The sequence below is a fragment of the Pteropus medius genome, unplaced genomic scaffold, assembly GCF_902729225.1.
Source record: "Pteropus medius unplaced genomic scaffold, Ma_sr-lr_union100, whole genome shotgun sequence".
Lineage (NCBI taxonomy): Eukaryota > Metazoa > Chordata > Mammalia > Chiroptera > Pteropodidae > Pteropus > Pteropus medius.
In genome coordinates this window covers 3,792,511-3,812,593 of record NW_024349801.1, presented here as the reverse complement: position 1 = coordinate 3,812,593, position 20,083 = coordinate 3,792,511, and the positions used below count along the sequence as shown (strand labels likewise).

The following is a 20,083-nucleotide window of genomic DNA, read 5'->3' as shown; positions in this document are numbered from 1 at the left end:
CCATCGTGCGTGAATGACATTTGAAAACATGTTAATTGGCTTATAGTTATAATAATGCACTTTAAGTTAAAAATTACACAACCAACACAAATAGTTTAGGATGAAGCCGAATAAAACGAAAAAGAGGAAGGTGTCAATTTGAAGTTGAGTCTCAGAAAACATTAATCAAAATAGTAACCAAAGTTGTCACAGGAGAGTTAGTTGTGGCAAAGCTGGGAAGATAGAGCCCACCAGGCTGGATTTGGGAGCCGACGTGCAGGAGAGAAGGGCCACGTCCTGCCTCTCCGGTCCTCACTTTCCCGTCCATGAAATTAAAACCGAATCTTCATAGATCGCCAGGTGAAACAATGCCATCAGTATTGCTGTGACTTCCTATCATCCAGACCAAAGCCATTTTCAAAAGGCAACCAGCAGAGAGCCTGAGGGACACTCTCCCCCTTTGGATAACAAGAGAAAAAACTAGAGAGAATCAAAACTGGAGATGCAGGCTGCCCCCATGGGCAGTGGTTCTCAGACGAGCAGACGAAAGTGGGTGGCGGGCATTCTCTGAGAGCTCGGGACTTGGCTGAGTGGCATCATGTTCCGCCTTGGACATGGAGGTCCAGGGTTCCCTGGGGAGGGCAGTTTCCACAGCAGTTCCACACTGTCAGGTGGTACCCGGCCCGAGGCTGCTGTAGAGCCCACGGTGTGCTGTGCGCAAGGCGGGGTCTTGCACCTTTCACTCGCTCTCGCCCCGTCTGGGCCCAGTGCCCACGGATGGTACGGATGTCATCCACTCACGATGTTTATTTTTGGCTTTTTCCGTTGCACGTGGAGTCAGCTATCAAGCCAGACACATTTTGCTTTTTTAAATTTAGCCTGGTTTATGACTCCAATGTTGAAATGGGATCTAAGAGGATGGCTCATATCTGCATTGACACAGAAGTGCCGATTGTGTCTCTTCGATGACAAAATAAAAATGGTTTTAAAAAATGGAGAGATAGTAGATACAAAGCAGGGGGTGGGAGGGGGGTGATCCCCTGCTGCAGAGGCTCCTGGGAAGGCGGCTGCTGAGCCCGCATCTACATGTGATGGAGGGATGTCTTGACCAGTTGGCAAAGCCTTGAACATCTTTCCTTCTCTGTTTCCAACAAGACATGCGGAGGGGCGGCCGAGTCCTTGTGTGCAGGGTGGAGAAGCCCAGCTTCCCGAAGGCACCACCAGCTCACTCACCAGTCCCAAGGCCTCGGAGGACATAACTGCTTTGTTAGCTGTGTCGGCCACACTGACACTCATTCATTCAAAAAATGTCTGCTGCCACATCTTATAACAGTGAACAAGACAGACCAACTTCATCTCCGTAAAGTTTCCAGCCTAGGGAAAAGGGACCCAGGTGAGCCACAGAAGGTCTTGGAGCAAGGGTGGTCTTGTTCATCGCCCACGCTCTCCTGGTCTCCTCTCAGCCCTGTAGCTTCCCTCCTGGGCTGACCTTCCCATACCTGCCCCTCAACTATCAGGGCCCTCGGGCTTGGACCCTGGCCTTCTTCCTGCTCCAGCTATTGTGGATCCCCCTCACTGACGCCCAGACTTTCACTGAGCATCTCCAAGCTGACCATTTCCAAACTCCGAGCTCGGGTCTGTCTCCTAACCTCCCACTGGTGATGGCCTGTGGAATGCATCCCACCCACCTGTCCATCACTTGGGCAGCTTTGTGTGTGGGGAGCACACCTGCAATTCTGTGCCTACCCTTGGCCCAGGCCACTGCCCCTGCTGATCTAGATCTGCCAGAGCATTGCATTGACAATGATTACTTTATTTATTGTCTAACTCCCTCAGAACCCCAGTTCCACCAAGGCAGAGGTCTGTCCTGTTTGGCTCCTGTTTGTCCTGTTTACCTTGGTGCTTGGTTAAGGAAGGATCCCAGCCGAACACGCTGGGGTGGTTTTGCCTTCTTCCAGACTCCACATCCATGAATTCACACGGCATGTGCTCTTTGTGTCTGGCTAACTTTGCTCAGCGCGCTGTTGGACTACAGATCACTCATTCTGCTTGCTGTTTTAGGCTCCATTCTGCCAATATACTATATTTTTTTATTCATTCCACCACGCTGTGCATGGGGGCGGGGGTGGTGTTCTCAGATTGGGGTTATTACAAATAGTGCTGCAATGACCATTCCCATCCCGGAGTGCTGGAATGTATATCTTTTTAACTGGTTGCTTGGACGAAGCCTTACACAATGTGGGTGTGATCTAAAGCTTGCCCTGCCCCGTGTAGGTCTTGCTCAGCCAAGACACCGTTTCTGTTAGCCAGAAGGATACTTTCAGAAGACATCCATTGTTGAAAATATTGACAAAGCAAATGCAAGGAGCGGTTATAAAACTGGGACCCGATTTGCCGGCATCAAGTCCCAAACCCAGGGGGAGCCCCTTGGCTGGCTGAGGGAGGATTACCTCCCCTCGAGCATCTTTGCCCTCCGGTTCCAACGGCCTGTTGCACCACTGCCGTATCCAGAAACTGGGTGGCCCTTCGCGTGAAGTGGGAGGGTGCATAAGGAGTGAGGAAGAGACCAGCTCTGGGCCCTGCTTTTGGGGACCCACGGCCCCTCCCTGGAAGGACGAGCTTCTGCTAAAATCTCCCCAGCAGGGCCTGTCCCTTGGAGGCCACACTTTGGAGCTCGCCCATCGGTTTCTGCTACGTGCACTTGTTGGTTTTATTTTCATTTTTAGTTTGAGCCAAAACTTCTTAAAAATGAGAGATAGCACTTCCGGCTTCTCATGAAATGCCAGGAGATTTGGTCACCCCGGGCCTGCTCTTTGTCGTGGCAATAGCTGACATAACTAAATACCGGCTTTCTATTGACGACAGGTAATTCTCCAAACATAAAATTACTTTATGGTGGAATCGTGACATACCTGCAAAAACCTCATGTGGATTCAGTTCTAGGTGTTTGATGAGAGAGAGAGAGAGATGGAGACAGAGAGCGAGACAGAAAGAGAGAGAAAAAAAATGATTTAAAAAGTGTGGGCCTTTGCCCACCACTTCTCTGAGGGGACTTCTGCTGGGAGAGGAAATCGGAGGCCCGTCCCTTCCCAGGCCCGGGCCCGCCTCGCAGCATGAAGGCCAGTGTGAGTCACTGTGGACAGATGAACCCTCATTGTGCATTATGACCCTTTGGCGCAAGCCAGTTATTTCTGCCACAACACGGGAGCAGCATTATCTACGGATAATTTAACTGTTCTTCCAAGGATTAGCTTTCTCTACTTTTCTTAATCAGGGCTTACAGGCTGCTGTTAGAACTTAAGTCCCACCAAAGCAACAACTCCATTGGCTGATATTAAATACGTTTTTCAGCTGAGCTTCTGTTCCCAACTCCGCTCTGACCCTGAGTTGGGATATGGCCCCAGTTCATACACTCTCCCCAAGAGCAGCACAAGCTGGGCCGGGAGCCTTCCTCACAGGCGCCAGGTCCCCAGCGCAGCTGAGGGGACGGAGGTGCCGTGGAGAGCGGCAACCGACCTAGGGAGGAGGGAAGCCAGGTGACACCAGGTTGGCCAGGTCAGCCTCCCACTGCACACTCGGGGTGCCGGCTCCCTCAGAACAGTGCAGGAAAGCGACCTGTCCCCACACTGTCACTCCTTGCCAAAGGAGCCTGGTGACACATGTCATTCACTGTTCCCTAGCAAGAAGAGCTAACCACCTCTCAGCAAATCCCTAAGTCCTGTGTGTGCTCACAGCCCCTCACACACACACACACACGCACATCACAGACACATGACTACACATGCGTTTGTGTCTTCCTCAGCTCCCCGAATACAGACCGCATGCACATTGGGTGGGAAGAGCCTTTGTCCAGAGGACAGGACCTGGATGTGGGCCATTTGCACACTGCTGCCAGCTTGGGCCAGCTTGGGCCACCTCTGTCCTCCATTGGGATGTCTTCAGGGCCCACCGCTGGGCGCTGACCTCTGAGGAAAGACTGGCGCTGGCCACAGCCACGGCACCCGGGAGATGATTTAAGACAGTTCACTGCCAAACCCGTGAACAAGGACGCGTGCGGGAGGAATTTCATTCTCCCCTCCTCCCTCCTCCCTTCTCTCCTGCCTCTGTTTCCTTCATTCACTCAGTCAGCGAATGCCAAAGGAGCAGGAACTCCCACGTGTAAGAGCCGAGAGGGATGCAGATGAATCAAAGATGAGCTCTCCAGGGGCATGTGTGTCAGGGGCTCTCTCTCCATCCCATCTCCACATCCCTCTCAGTTCAGCGGGCAGCCAGACTCACCCCTGCCGGTGCCCGCAGGCCTCATCAGGTGAGCTGGCCAAACCCCGCCTGCGTCTGATCTGGGCAAACCCCAGCATGACTGTTTCTGAGCCTGATACCACCCCCTCTGGACCCTGAAACCTGGTGACCATGGCTGTTGGTCAGGTCTGAGCAGGGCAGGCAAGAAGCCCCCAGAAAGATAGCTTGGAAGGACCCCTTTTGCATTTAGTACATGGCCCTTTCAAGCCAATGTTCTCTGTGTCTCAGCAGAATTCCACCTTTAGTGATTTATGCTGACAGCGGCACATTCTTCTATTGCTATTTAAGCCCCTGAAAGTGCAGGAGGGGAAGACATAATCAGAACCCACGGCACTGCTGTCTCCCTCCCTCCCTCGCCCCCGTCCTAGACGGTCTTTGCTGAGTGTGAGCAACGAGCACAGCTGGGAACGGCGGATAGTGGAGTCCGATGCCCAGCGACTTTACAGCATGGAACGTTCCAGATCCCGTTACATAACTGTTTCCTTTCCTGGTGTTGAGACAGAAATGGCTGCCATCCAAGGACTGGGACACAATTTCCCGTCTCATTTGAGGGAATTTTGAGAAAATCTGGACAAGTGGGAAGGGAGCACAGGCCATGAGTGTCTGTGCCTGGCTCCTTTTCAGCAGAGGGTGGGGACATTTAAGGTCGGCTGGTGACCCCAGATTGAAGGACACTTGGGAGGGGCCTGACTTTTGTCACCATTGGCCATGCGTGGCCTCGGGCAAGTCTGACCTACTCAGGGCCTCAGTTCTGTAGTTATAAAATGAGACATTTGGACAAGCTTGGGGGTTTTGAAACCATTTAGCCATAGAACTCTGCTCACCAAATACAACCAGTTGCTGTTCTCACATGTTAGTGGGTACGTCTGTGTGGGTCACCGGGGACACAAATGCCAAGCTGGAGTGTGGTGTGAAACAGTGCGTGTTAGTGCCACATGATAGACCAACAGGAGAGGGAGAGGCAGAGGCAGGAGAGCTTTCTGATCGCGATGCTGGCCTGACCTGTGAAAGGGTAGGGGGAAGGAAGGAGCGTGGGATGACCCAAACGGCTTCAAGAGAGTCTCTGCCAGGCTGATGGGGCGCCCTGGAGGGAGATGGTCCCTGTAAGACGCCCATGCTGGCAGGCTCTCGTGCTTCTGCTGTGCTTGCCCACTGACCACCCAGGAGGTGGAGCAAATCCCCCAACATGCACCACTGGAGGCTCCAGCTCCCCCCACTACTTTGGCGGGATCAGTCTTAGAGGGAAATCCAAGCCCCTCACCCCACAGCCTACCGCCATGGAGTGTAAATCTGGTTAACTCCTTTCAGAAGCAGTTAGACGGTATTTATCAAACATTTAAAAACACAAGACTTTTTATCAATAAATTCCACTTCTAGGAATTTACCTGATGGATCGACTCAAACATCTGTACGAAGAGATAAAAATTTTGCTCAAGCATTGTTCTTAGTAACAAAAGACAGGGAACAACCCAAATGTCCGGTATCAGGCGATGAGTTACATAATGGTGGCGTGGGCACACATGGAGTAGTATGCAGCCAGTTAAACATGTACCGTCATATGAACCAAGAGATTGAATTCCAAGAAGTTAAATGTGGAATGTGCGCATAGTAGGCTGATTTGTGTGAAAACAGACGGAGGGGTCATCCTGTGCACATGCTCAGATCCAGAAAGGAGACACCAGGAGAACATGTGAGAAGTTTGCCAGCACCCTGGGAGGCCGGCTGTGCCTACGAGAACACTCCACCCTCATGCCTTTACCCTGCTGGGGGTTTCTCCCTGCTTTTTGTCACTCCTGGAGACTATAATTTGCTTCACCTGTTGAACTGTTCATTTGAAGTGTCTGTCACTACGGTGTGAGCAGGGACCAGGGCTTTGCCCATGTTCATAGCCACAGCATGAGGTCCAGTGTGGAGCACACCGCAGATATCAACCAACATATTTTGAATGAAATGAAAGAAAGACTAACTGAATCCCCATTTCACAGCTCAGGAACCGGAGGTTTGGGGAAGTTAAACAACTTATTCGAGACCACTTGGTCTGTGAAAGTGGCAGGTCAGCGACCTGGGGCTCAGATTTGGCAGAGTCCAGACTCTGAACAGTACTTCCTGTCTCCCCGAGCCGGTCGCCGGGAAGCCGGAGCCTGCATTCCTCAAGGAACTGCTAAATGGTGATGTAAGGTTCCATATTAATAAGGAAAACAATAAAATTTCACAGAATTGTGTACAGTGAACAATTGTGATAGCAATTATAGTATTAACACTACAATTTCACGGAAAGGCTTTATTGTCCCAAAACAACTTTTACTCAGCTTTTCTTTACATCAGTGAATGGCCAGATTCGGGTTAACACAAGTCCCCTTGTGTTTCAAACGAACGCGTTCTGGTTTTCTAGAAGCTCCGAAGGACAGAAAAGCAGGTTCACTTCGAGGCCAGACATTTCCACTTGATCTTTAGCATCTACGAAAAGAAGATCATTCGAGTCTTTTTTTTTTTTTTTTTTTTTTTTTTTTTTTTACCCCAGATATGTATGTCATATGGAAGAAATAAATTACAATATTTATGGTACATGAAAATCTGTTTATTCCTTAGGTCGTTATTGTTTAATCGGCATTTACACTTGCTTGAAATGGTTTGTTTACTCTTGCATCCAAACGGCTGACAAGAGAGAGACAAACTGTTTATCAAAGCCGAGAGCTTCACAGAATGAATCTTTATCAAAGCCGAGAGCTTCACAGAATGAATCGCTGTCATGCGGGAGGTTCGGAATGCCTCAGAAAAGTTAACCTTCTCACAATGGTGTGGCCTACCTTCCAGAAAGAGATTCCTAGAGATGAGGGCACAGCTCTGTCCCCTCTGGCTCCCTCTAATACACACACACACAGTCACACACTCTCTCCATCAAGCACTCATACCATCCCACACTCACTTGCGCACACTCCCAGACATTCACACTCGCAGTATCTCTCTCTCACACACACACACACACACACACACAATACGCCACACACACACACATCAAAGACTGCTGTCCCTCCCTGCCATGGGTTTTCCCCTAAGTCCTTAGAACTTTCCCATTTATTTCCTGTCCTTGGGAAAGGGAAATTTCTAAATCCTTTTGGGGTTTCTCATTAAGATCCTGACAAATGAGAGAGCAAGAAGAGCTCGAAGCCCACCACATCACCAAATATGGGATAAAAATGTGCCCTTTCCCCTCCCCCAAGGCACGACCACAGCACTACCTAAGGCCCCGGAGGGGCTGCTCCTCAGGCCTGGCTCACCCAGCTCCCAGCAAATGCTAAACTGGCCACTGTGGCCACACAGACTTCCCAGTGAAACCCAAGATGCAAACGGGTTACCCTTTAAAAACAATGTGGAGCTTTCTTTAAAGCCGCCTGACCCATCCCTGTAGCTCCTGCGTTGACCTGATTGACGGGGCTTCTGGGACCCATGGGGTGAGGCCCCTATCAGGGCTGTGGCCTTTTCTGGGGCTTGAGGGCCCCCAACAGATTATTGGGATGGCGCCGTGAGGACCAATCTTTCAGGATTTCCTATCAAGGATTCCTGCCTCCTTCTGGGGACACAGCGAAGGGGCCGGCGAGCGAAGCTCATCCACCCATGTGGCCCCCGTGAAGTCATTCCAGAGCCGGCCTTCGTCTCTCCATCAAGCACACATACCACTGCCAGGAATGTCCTTCATTTTTCATCCTGAGCTCCAAGCAGTCGGAGACAAGACTGTGAGCTGTGGGAGGGGAGTTTGGCTGCAGCCCCCGACCCTGAGCCGTGACTGTCATCGCAGATCTCTGAAAAACGAGCCCTGTCATTTCTGCCGCCGGCGGGTGCACAATTGTGGCCTTATGTTTCCCCGCGGCTGCTTACCTTGCTGGACAGGAGCCCTCCTCCCGCCGGCCCAAAGGCATGGGTGTGGTGCATGGAGCAGGGAAGTGGCCATGGAGCCCCTGTGATGTGCCCAGCTGTGCTGCCCCCCCCAGCTTCTGCCTGAGGTTTTAGGGCACTCCCACAGCCAGGCTGAGACGAGCTCTTAATGTCACTCTATAGAGATGGAGACACAGAGACCCAAGATGCAACAGGCAGTGAGGGGTTGCCTGGGACTCAAATCTAAGCTGTTTGGCTCCGAACTGCACGTTCTGCCTCAGTCTAGGGTCCCCCGAGAAGCCCCACTGATCTCATTAGATGTGTCATAGCAGCAACAAACGGGGTGGGTAATGCCTGTGAAAAGGTCCAGAAAGCTACGGAATCTAATGCCATTTGTATGATGTGCAAGACCCCAGAGGCCTGCCACTCATTCCTTCCATGCCCCCATTAAGCTCCCACTGGCTTGCTTGTTTCAGGCACACAGATCTGCCTGCCATGTGGTTTTTGTGCATGCAGGGCCACCTGCTACAATGCTGCCCAGCTCACTTCTTTCATCCAGGTCCCTGCCAAATGTCCCCCATCAAAGGGGCCTTCTCTGTCCACCTGAGTTAAAATCGTACTGCCCGTTGCCATCACTATGTCTCCTTACCCAGCTGAATTCTCACCAGAGCACTTGCTTCTCCCCATTAATGAACAGATCTATTTACTCGTTAATGGGGTGTTTCCTCTCCTGAGTTATGAGTTTATCAAAGGCAGAAATTTCCATGTATTTTGTCCACTGTTATATACCCAGGCCCTAAAATGGTGCCTGGCACACAGTAGTAACTCAATAAACATCTGATGAATTAGTAGACAAAGAAGTAACGAGCGACCTGTAGAGCGAGCGTTCCCATCAGCTTCATGTGGGGAACAGATCTCATGATGGGTATCCTGTTCACCGGTGCCTTCCTTAACCACCCTGTCACCCCCAGTCCCCCCCTGAACCCCCAAACACAATTGGTGGGCTCAAGGAAGCAGCCTGACTCAAGCTGGGCCAATCAGAAATCAGAATCCCTCCCCGAGATTTTGGAACTGGGAACAAGAAAGTTAGTCTAGCTCAGGTTGCTAGATATATACGCGGCTGTGAAATGGACTGAAAGGACATTATCAGTGAAGGAAAATACAGAGAGATCTTGGAGGGGTGGGAGGGGAGGGGGGAGAGACAGAGAAAGAGAGAGAGAGAAGAGAAAAGAGAGAAAAAGAAAGAAAGGAGAGAAATATGAGAGGAAAGAAGAGAGGAGAGAGTCCTGTCCTGCATTTTCCCAGGATCTGGTTCCCGCCCCTTCAGAGGTCCCAATATTCTGCGAATCTCCCTTGCTTTGCTTAATCCAGAGGAGCTGGTGGGTCAGTGCTGCTTCCCCGCTGAGACCTAGCTCATGCTGTGTGTTGCTCTTTCTCCCTGACCTGTCCCTGCCCCCATCCCCATCGGTATGGGTGAGGAGGATCCGAGAATAACCTGGCAAGCCACGCTGATCTCCACACGCTCAAGGAAAGCCGACCTGCCCTTGCGCATCATTCTAGGTCTTCACCCACTGATTCAAGAGCCTCTTTAGAGCAGCTGTCTGTGCCGGGCACTGCTTGTGCTGAGGACATGCCGGTGAGCAGACCGGCACAGCCCTCAGCCCCGTGGGGCTCACAGTCTACTGGGGAGGGAGTGACTTCATAAACCCCTGAAATAAAAACCAGTTATTTTTCTGTAAGTGTGATGGGGAGAGCCGAAGGGCAGGGGAGGAATCGCCCTTGTAAGTAGAGTGCTGAAAAGGGGGCTTTGGAATAAAAGTGTAAAGAAATGAGGGAGGAATCCACGTTTTAGGTGGCAGAATAGTAAGTGCTAAGGTCCTGGAGGAGAGTCCGCCTGCTGGGAAATGGAGGGCCGGAATGCCTGAAGGGGAGCGAGCAAAGAGGAAGTTCTAGAGATAGGGGCTGCAGGGGACGCGTGTGGAGGCCTCTGCCACCTTGGGTGTGATTTGTGAGGACTCATGAAGGTCGGAGGAATTTAAGGTCACATGGCATGGAGGGTCCAGGGCTCAAACCCAGACCATTGGACTCCAGCATAGCTCCTTCTCCTTCAGCCTGAGGAAACCCAGTGTCCTAAATTGTAAGTTATTGTTCAAAAGCAGGGACTGTTTTCACAGTGGCCACCCCATTTTACATTCCCACCAGCAGCGTGCGAGGGTTCCAGTGTCTCCACATCCTCACCAGCGCTTGTTATTTGCCGTTGTTTTAAGTTACAGCCATCCCGGTGGGTGTGACGAGGTATCTCATTGCTATTTTGATTTGCATTTCCCTGATGACTTATGATCCTGAGCGCCTTTTTACTTGCTCGTTGGAAGCATAGACCACATATTGTCTGATTCCGTTTATAGAAAGAGTCCAGAAAAGACAAATCCAGAGACAAAAAGTAGATGAGTGGTTGCAAGCGGGGAGGGGAGTGGCAGTGGATGGGGACAGGATTTCTTTTAGGGGAGGTAAAAATGTTTGGAAGTAGATTAGTGGTGATGGTTGCACAATCCCGTGAATGGGCTCAGTGTCACTGAACTGCACACTTTCACGTAGTTAAAATGGTGACCTTTATGTCAGGTGTGTCTTGCCGCAATGAGAATAAAAGCTGTGTACTCTCACGGGCTGCCCGTGGGTGGTTGCCTGATGAGCAATGCTATCCCCTCCTAACCTGTTTCTTTGTCCGTAGGTTGGTATGTTTATAAATAGGCTGGGACCCTCATCAAGGTTTTCAGGAATTTACCTCAAGGAGAATGCCTCAGAACAGCCCACTGGGGCTTTCTCCATGCGTCCTGGTCAGATGTCAGGGCTGAGGGGAACATTTGCCAAAGGCTCGCTTGACCCTATAAACCAGAACCCGAGGCATCCGGGAAGTGCCTCGGAGGCCACCCCCCAAATGTGGTCAGCACCCGGTTAGATGAACGCCCAGCCCCACATGGAAGCTCAAAGAACTTGGACTAATAACAATAAATAGCTATTTGGTTACTTTCTACAGACACATTTGGACTGCATTTCAGGCAATTTTATGGGCAAATGCTATTTTGAGCGTTCCCAAATTCCCAAATTGCACGTGAAACATCTGCAGGGTGAACATCTGGAGTTTTACGCTCGCGGCTCCTTGTGCACGCTCTTGGACATAAATCTGATCCTGTCCCGAGACCCTCACGAGACAGGCCCGGCTCCGATGCGCTTTACCGACTGATTGATAGACAGGCCAGTCAGGTGTTGCCCCGAAGTCCACAGGATGGGGCGGAAGGTGAGGTGAGGTTACGAGGAGGCGGGGTTTCAGCAGCTCTGATGAAGCCTTCTCCATCCTTTGGATGGGCTGTGGTTGACCATGCCCAGCATTTCCCATCCTTAATTTAGGGCTGGTGTGTCCTAGTAGGACACTTATCAATATCACCTTTCCTTCTGCAGCTCCCTGTGAGGCGAAAGCCCTGAAGATCATTCTCAGCCTCTGCCTACAATCTTTTAGGGGCCACCCACTGCCTGAGGGTGAAGAGTCGCTCCTCACCTGTGCTCACAGGGCTTACCTGGGCTGAATCCTGTGGACCCGTCCTCATCCTACCTGAACGAAAGTGTCTCAGCTCAGGAACCCCGTCGGACTCCTTCATGAATTGGTCCCTCCACCACATTATGCTGGGTCTGCCACATACTGGATGTCCCACTCTTTGTTAGTAAACACTTTGCAGTAAATTCACAAATAATGAAATGAATGAAGGATGTCATTGTGTGGGGCACAGTCGATGAATATGTTAGAGCTGGCCGCAGGACAGCACCAGTGTCCCTCTGTCTTCCTCATATACTGGTTTACTACCTGAGGTCTAGTGGAAAAAGTCTGACATGTAAACGACTTACGAAGCAAACTCCGAAAGTAACAATACACCCATTCCCCCGCTATCCTCACTCCTTTTAACTAGACTTTTCTGTTCAGCCATTTTCATTTGCATACACTCACTTATGGTTGCAATTGTACATGCTTTTCTGCTTTTTACATTAACAGTGCATGATTGACATTTTTCCGAGTTTCTATAGGATCTTAAATTAGCTGTGAAATCATCATTTTTTATTGTTTTGGAGTATGATAACTATATTCTCTATTATAGAATGGGGGTCAGCAAGCTCTGGCCTGTAGGCCAAATCCTGCCTGCTGCCTGATTTTGTAAATAATGTTCTACTGGAGCACAGTCATGCTATTCCATTTACATATCGCCTGTGGTCGCCTTTGTGCTACCTGGCAGAGACAAGTGATTGTGGCAGAGACCATGATTATGTGGCCCATGAAGTCAAAAATTTTTACTCCCTGGTCTTTTAAGAAAAAGTTCTCCAACCCCTGCCCTACGGTTTTTTTTTTTTTAAAGATATTTTCCAGTTATTGACAATTAGATAACCTAGCAGTGAACATCTTTGCACAAATTGATCTTTAACTTCTGATACCACTTTTCTTTGGTATAAAATCTTAGAGGTGGAATTAGTAGACTAAAAAGAACGAACTTTTTTTTTTTTTTTTTGCTGTACTTTCTATTCCCCGGTATTTACACTCATGTTACATAAAATTTACTAGGTTACCAAAATTCAGTGAACACTCTGGTTTCGATGCAATCAAATAAACACTGAATGTTAATGTTTAGCATGTCAAGGTTAACATGGGAAGTACAGAAATGATACATGAGGGCTTCTTTAATTTCATTGCTTTAACTACATAGTGACCAGATTTGTATTTTGGTGGTGTTTTTTACTTTCCCTCAAGTCCAATAATGAAGTTATGGTGAACCTTTTTTAAAGAGATCCCCAAACACCTCAGCCGGTTGTGAAAAGCCTCTTCTAGGGAAGAAGATTCCTGGGAAGAGGAAGGGAATTATTTTTCTAGGGAAACTAAATTTCTGTGGGGACAGAGCATTTCAGCAGGAAGCATCTCCTCCGTGTTGGTTGTTTGTTGGCAGAGCTTGCTGACCCCCATTCTATAATAGAGAATATAGTTATCATACTCCAAAACAATTCCAGTTTTGAATCCTGGAACCAACTGCTTTGGAAATGGGGGATTTGCTTCCCTCTCCCTTGGCTGTTGATTGTGACCTCCCAGGGAAACTTATCAAAAACAGGAATGGAGTTCTCACTAGACCAGGGATCGCAGGGAAGACTGCTGGTCAAGCAGGTAGCTGCAAGGCCATTCTATGCTGCTGGATCTGGTGTGTGATGGTTCCAGGCTGGAGCTACGTGTGCCTTTTGTGTTCCCAGACCCCTTCTAGAGCAGATAGACACTTTCTAAGAGGCTGACAAATTTCGTGGCAGCCAACCAAGAGCCCCTAGGCAGAGAAGAAGCAAAATTTCATGGTTTGTTTATGTTGTTTCTCAAGTTGACAGGGAAGACATTGTCAGATGTCACTCAGCCCCACGGTCCTCCATTCTGCCTTTACCCTGTGTGGCGCCCCACTGCTTTGCGCCTGGATGCGGGACAAAAGAAATTCCCCAGGAGTAAAGTTGTAAAAGAAAACGTGTATCAAAATAGACCAAATTAGGAATCCTATAATCAGGGCCAACACGGCTGTTCGCAATCTACCCCAGTGGACTTCAACCCCACTGCACATTAGAATCCCTTGGGGAGCTTTTGAAAAAACACTGATATTTATTTGATGATGTCCTATTCCCATATATTGTGACTTAACTGATCTGGGCCTGAAATTCCATTATTTGCCTTTTTTAAGGGCTCCCCACAGAGATTCTAACATGCAGCCAAAATTAAGACCCTATGGTCCCCTGCTAAGTTTAGCCTCTCATCTTGATACCTCCACTATCCCTTCACATTCCACCCACTTCTCCACCCCACTGCTCCAGCCGCACGGAAGTTCTTGCAGATGCCCTGTTCTCTCCCCACTCACTCATCAAGATAAGCATCAAACAAGATAACGTAGAAATGAGTATAGATTAAATACGGCCCGGATTTCAGAGGCTGACATACCAGGACTTGAATCCTGACTCGAGCACTTTGTCATTGAATGATCTGGGGCAAACTTCTTTACTCCCCTAACCTATTCTGTTATTTGTATGTTGTCGTAAAGACTGGGTGATATGTGTAAGTCACACTGGACTAAATATGAACAATACATTCTCAATAAGTAGTCATTTTAAAATATATTATTGTTTTTAATATACATATATTTGTAATAATATTGTTTTATTTATATATATATATATATATATATATATATATATATAACAATAGTGTGTGTACACACACACACACACACACACACACACACATAAAACACATTGGCCCTGTAGAGGTAATCTAGCTCCTCGCCTTACTGGTCTGGTCAATCCCCAACATGCTTCTGGAAAGGGTCTTTACAAACTGCCTGCTTATTGCCTCTTCAAAAGTATTTGCATGTGAACCCTATCTTTGATCATCTTTAGGGATAGCAAATCTTTTTCTTTGGAAGTTGGTTTGAATTGCAGAATAGCCAAAAACTTTTCAGAGTCAGTTCTGGTGACTCATTGATTTAACAAGCATGGCTTGTGTTCCAAGTAAAAAGATGAAACCAATTTCACAATTGGATTCTGTAATCCCTGGGTGGATCTGAAAGTCTCAAACATATAGGACCAATCTAATGTTGACAGTGCCTTTGCTAACTGGGACTTTTACCTATTTGTTTGTTACTTAACAAGTATCTACCAATCCTTTGCAGAAAGAGGATGGGAATAGATAGATAAATGATAGTTAGGTACATGACAGAAAACTACTTGATCATATTAGAAGCATTCAGAATAATCAAAGGGCATCATGAGAAGATAATCACAATTAGCCTTATGAAGCAAAATGTGTTAAGAGCCATTGTTTAGGGCAGCAACCCTCAGTTAAATAACAAAAGCTTTAAGTTGAGACTGGAGGTGGTAACAGAAACCTGATCTTCTTGCTGGTAAATTAAGTAGTGAATCATTAGTGGACAGACTTACGTTGGGACACAAACATGTACAGCTGGTCGTCCCAGAGCCAATGTTAATCACCAGCATCTAAAATTCATCATTCATAAGATAAGTTTATATGCATTATCTTGACATTGTGTCTCAAGCCATTGATTTCCTTCGAGGCTAAGTAAAGCTAGTTGAGGAAGGGTGTGTGGAGAAGTGGTTCAGAGCATGGCCTTGGGGCCGAATGGGCCTGCAGTAAGTCTGGCCCATCACAATCTGGCTGTGTGATCTGGGGCCAGGCCTTTGAGCTTCGCACATGGACCAGTGAGAGAATCCCTAGCTTCAGCCCTAGCTATCCAACCAATGTTCTTTCTTTTACACAATAACTGTTCTCCAGTTTCTGCCTGAAATGCGGTCTCCAAGAGCGCCATTTCAAATATATCTCCTTACCACACTTGTCATAAAGGCCAAGTAAATGGGTCAGCTGTCAAACCGTTAATCTACCTGGTCATCTTAACACAGCTCAGCATGATGGCTATTCCAACTCATGTCTAGGCGTGTGGGTTGTTTGGGACCATCCTGCTGATCAAGGTACTTGTGCGGCTCCCTCAAGTCAGAGCTGGAAGAGACATGGCTACATGGGCAGCCTTAGCTAGAAAATTGAAGTGGGGAAGCCCTTTTGCGTTCAGTTGTATGATCTTGAACGAGCCACATAACTTCTCTGTGTGTCAATTTATCTTTAACTATATGGAGGTGATAGTGTCTGTTCCAACCAGGGAACAGAGTGTCTGTGAGGATCTAATGACACCTGCTGTTCTTTAATGCCAGCACTAGAACATTGTATCCTCCTGCCTGTCATGGGTAAGGGAAAGGATGGGCCCCTCAAGGCAGGGATCATGTCCTATCCATCTTCACACCTCAACCTTGGCCACGGGAGGCCTCAGTCCATCTAGTAGGCCTGGGTCCAGGTCATCTCCTATTTCTTAACTTCCCTAAGCCTCTGCTACTCTCATCAGAACACAGGGATAATAATGGCTCTGAGAAAATTTACCAAATCTGTACGTGCTACACTTTCATGGCACTTGCAAGAACAAAGTACTCAGTGTACAAGAAAAGAATCTTCATCATCACCATCATCATCACCATCTTCATCACCATCTTCATCACCATCACCATCTCTAACTTCCACTACATACTTTCCATGTGCTGGGAACTGAACTAAGTGATTGTGTAAATTAACCCATTTAGTCTCCCAACCCACATTGTAGGAACTATGATCATTATTCCCTTTGTTCTGAAGCACAGAGAGAGTGAATAATGTACTCAAGGCTGACCCAGGCAGGAAGTGGGAGAGGCAGAATTTGAACCCAAGCATCTGGCTCCAGAGTCCATGTTCTGAACTGTCTCTCTTAACTAGGCTAAAAGCCTATTTAAAGCTAGTTGAAAACATGCCATTGGATGCATTTAGGCATAAAAACTTTTTGATAGGCCTGAATAAAATTAGAAGATTTCACAGTTAATTTAGTGGGATAATCCAAATCAGCTCTTCTATTTGGTCTTGTTTGAAATTGGCTGATGCTGTCATTACACTGGCTAAAAATGAAGAGGAACCCCTTCCTTTGTTGTCTCATAGCCAAATCAGCTGACGGCTTTCTAATACCTGTAATTATTAACTGGAAAATTTGTCCTAATCTCTGTGAAATAGTTTCCAAGTAAGATCTTTATCAACAAACACATGTGGATATGGAGATAAACAGCCCAGCTTACCCCAAATGCTTTGTTGTTGTTGTTGTTGAGGAACATACATGATTTCATTGAAGTAGGGGCTCTCTCAGTTTTCTGTTTTCTCTTTCCACGGGTCGGCATCTTTTCTATACCAGAGAGGCGTGGGATTCAGAGGCACTGGGCTGTCTGATGCCGTGAGTAAACCCTCTGGAGTAAGGTCCAGTGAGAAGACAGCTCCTTCAGAACTTGAGGCCAGCAGAGCCATGATCATGATGCTGACTTACCTAGGATCAAGTATCTGCCTCCCACCTATGATGCTGACCATTGGTTGGGCAATCACAACCTCTAGAATAGAGTGATAGAATAGAAAAATATTCCATTTTACAAAACTACATAATGCATGGGGGGCAAGTTTTTTAAAATATAACTTGAAATTGCAGAAAGACAAAATATTTTTGGGTGGTGGAGATTTTTAGATGGGATCAGGATTATTAATGAGAACTTATTCTCTATAGTCCTTTGGGAGAGTGGGTGTGCAAATCAGCACGTAAAATGGGATGTGTTTCTGTGTTTCTCAAATGGGGATATCCATTTAAGAAGGTCAAGAAGCACTTATTTGGAAAATGAGCCAAAGAATTAGTTGAGAAGAACAAAAATATTTATTTTACATTTATCTAATAATTTATGCGTTTATTCTAACTATAGGAATGTCACACCTGCTGGGTGATCAGCACTGATCACGAACATGTCTAAACTCAGGAAATCAGAGCTCTGACTTAGGGGCTAGGTAAGGTCCTAGCAAGACGTGGTTGGGTGGTGGCTCCTTCTAGCCAAGGCCCACAGCAGCCCATGTGGGCATGACCTTGCTTCTCTTCAAGACTGACATTCTCATTGCAGAGAGCTGTGAGCATATCTGAGTTCTTGAGAAAGATCGCTGCAGATGATAAACCTTTGTGGATAAGACAAAGAGCCGTTCTCGGCAATAGCATTTTATCACCCGTTTCTTCTGCTATTGCACAAATCCGTGCAACGTGCCAGCTGTTTTTGCTTCGGTGTTGTCTTTCTTTGTGATATGCCTCTCCCCCCAGCAATGGAAGCATCTATGTATAGTCTTTTATAGATTTAGAAGGAAAGAATCATATTTTCTGCGCTCTGCCACTTGGGAGATGTTCTCTCATCAAATGTTTTCTCTGATACTGTTCTCTGAGGGACACAGTGGTGAGGGTCATGTCCAGAGTCACATGGTGAGTTAGGAGCGGCTTCCACTCACCATGATGTTGGGGCTCACTCAGGCATAGCTTCTGAAACTAAAGGCTGTGGGGTGGACACTGTGCATAACATCCCATGTGGGATTTGGGTCCAATGTTGCTAAGTTTATTAATTTCTTAAAAGGTGAAGTCTTTTTATTTTATCATGGATAATTCTCTCATTTCTTAAACACCTGGGTTTCCCAACATGCATAAGCTCAGTTGAATACTATCAGATAAACTCAAATAGAGGAGCAATCTACAGAAGTGTAAGTCTGTACTCTTCCAAAATGCAGATGAAATGAAAGACAAAGACAGAGAAACGTTCCAGATTAAAGGAGACTAATGAGACGTGACGTGTGATTCCAGATTGGAAGGCAAAGGTTGCCATAAGGCACAGTATTGGGACAAATGACAAGACCAGAATATAAACATTCATAAAGCACGGGGACATTGTAGTTGTGTAGAATGTTCTCATTTCTAAGAGATGCTGCTGTCGTATTCAGAAGCAAAAAGGGACAGGTCATACAAGTTACTTGCAAAGAGTTCATCAAAAATAAAGAAACAAACAATGATCACAATGATGTTGACCATGAGAGTGAGAAAGAGAGAAAGAGCAAATACAATCTGGCTAAATGTTGGCAATAGGTGACTCCAGGTGATGGAAATATGAGAGTTCTTTGTAATATCTGGTAATTTTTCTATGGGTAGGCCAATTTTTCTTGAAAATAAAAACTTTAGTCTACAGTCATGCCACCCTTAACGTGCTCTATCTCTTCTGATCTCGGAAGCTAAGCAGGGTCGGGCCTGGTTAGTACTTGGATGGGAGACCACCTAGGAATACCAGGTGCTGTGGGCGTTAACAAATAATAATAAAATAAAATAAAATAAAATAAAATAAAATAAAATAAAATAAAATAAAATAAAAATTTTAATAGAAACAAATAGAACAGGAAAACATAAGCCTGGGTTAGCGAAACCAAGCTTTCCCACACATATGCTCTCTGTCATGGGTCCCCAGATGGAAGTCTCCAACAAGACGGTGTCCACCACTACAAGGGACTCAGGTTCCTAACTAGGTGGTCTGACCTCCTCCACTTGGTCACGTATTCGAGACTACAGAATGCCCACCGCTGCCAGGAGCACACAGAGAAGAACAAGCTAGACGGCCCCTGCCCTCGTGGAGTTTATGATCTACCTGCTTTCAGACAATGAGCACAGGCAAATATTGACCAGTGTGAAATAACAGATTGTGCTAGTGTTGTAAAGAAAGCAGAAGGACAGCACAGCTGCCATATGACAAGATGCTCAGCCCAAGCACAATCCAGACAAGGATGCCAGCATCAGGTGGGGTGCACGGGAAGATGAGGAGAAGCCCAGCCATCGATGAGCTCAGAAAGAGCCTGCCAGGCTCTTGGCAGAGATGGGCAATGGGCATGGGCAAAGGTCCAGAGGCACCAGCCAGTGTGATGTGGGGAGGAGAGGCCCACATGGCTGAGGGCCATGAGCAGGATGAAGTCTAAGGGAGACTTAAGACCACTGAAGTGTGTGAGATGCATTTGACCTTGACCCTCTTTCCTTCCATGATGATTTTGGCGCCCTGCGCCTGATGATAACAGTAAGAACAATACTACCCCTAATACCCAGGTTGCATGTGTCAAGCAGGACTCTAAACACTCTACATCTCTGAACCAATGTATTCATCACATCAGCCCAAGGGAGAAGTACTCTTTATCCCATGTTACAGATGAGAAAACTGAGATGTCAAAGCAAAAATGGGCTTTTGTGCAGAATAGCTCTGTACTGGGCGGAATTGTGTCCCTGAAAATGATCTGGCCAAGTCCTAACCTCCAGAACTTGTGAGGGTGACCTGATTTGGAAATAGGGTCTTTGCAAATGTCATCAAGTTAAGATGATTTGGAAATAGGGTCTTTGCAAATGTCATCAAGTTAAGATGGGTGAGGATGGGCCCTAATCCAATGATCGGTATCCTTATAAATAGGGAAATTTGGACA

The 20,083-nt window shown here is 47.3% G+C and overlaps 1 pseudogene; it reads left to right on the top strand.

Annotated features, from left to right (window-relative positions):
* The first annotated feature begins 18,808 nt into the window (after positions 1–18,808).
* On the top strand, positions 18,809–18,927 carry LOC120623140 (uncharacterized; annotated as a pseudogene).
* Positions 18,928–20,083: the final 1,156 nt, after the last annotated feature.